Consider the following 944-nt stretch of genomic DNA (forward strand, 5'->3'; position numbering starts at 1 on the left):
ACACCCTGCCCAGTTTCCCTGACTGATGGCTACAGCATTGTTCTGTAAGAGGGATCCCCCTGCCGCTACAGCAGTGTGTCAGCAGCTGAGCTGTGTAGTGAGCTATAGTATTGATTGTTGTGAGTTTTTCTCACCGCCTCATAGTAGTTGATGTCTGCCAAACAAATGGTTCAGCCTTGAAAGGATCCATATATTCCCTATGTTGATATTTCATTTTGTTTAGCATTACGTTACACTAGATACTGTCATCTGTGTTTTATGTTAATAAAACATAAAAAAACATCCCTTGTTTATGTTGTTGTTTCATGTTGATGTTTTATGTTTTTTTGTGGGGGTTTTATGTTGACGTGTACATCATGTTCAATGGGTTTGATGTTCATTATTTACTTTTTTTAAAATAATATTTTTAGAATTTTTTTCCAAAGATGTTTTAAATGTTCTGATAGCATCATTCTAAAGGGGTTGTGGTGTTGTGGAATGTGAACACATGATCTTTCTCTGACTGCAGTGTGTTAGTTGGCTCTGTATTTTCCTACCTGGTACTTTATTAGACCACGTGACGGCTACAAGCGGCACGAGCACAGGTACAAGCGGATGATTGATGACAGAATCGATAGTCTTGTCTGATTAGTTTCCCGCAGTTTATTTGGAGTCAGTAAATCAGGAGGGGGGGGGGGGACGTGTCCATCTCAGGACCTCCCCCACCGCCCGTCACCATGACAACAGCCGTGGATGGTGGTGGTTTGGGGGGGGGGGGGGGGGGGGGGGGCATGCGGAGCTTAGACAGGTGTTGCTGGGGTTTGCGCAGCGCCCGTGAGATCGTTTGGCAGGATGGGAGCCGCAAGCACACCTACGCTTCCCCAACACAGTTTCCCGAGTATTCTGCAACACCGCTCCTCGTGATACGGAGTTCAATTAACGCTGGAAAGCAACTGACCGTCGCG

Source organism: Taurulus bubalis (assembly GCF_910589615.1).
Source record: "Taurulus bubalis genome assembly, chromosome: 9".
Classification (NCBI taxonomy): Eukaryota; Metazoa; Chordata; class Actinopteri; order Perciformes; family Cottidae; genus Taurulus; species Taurulus bubalis.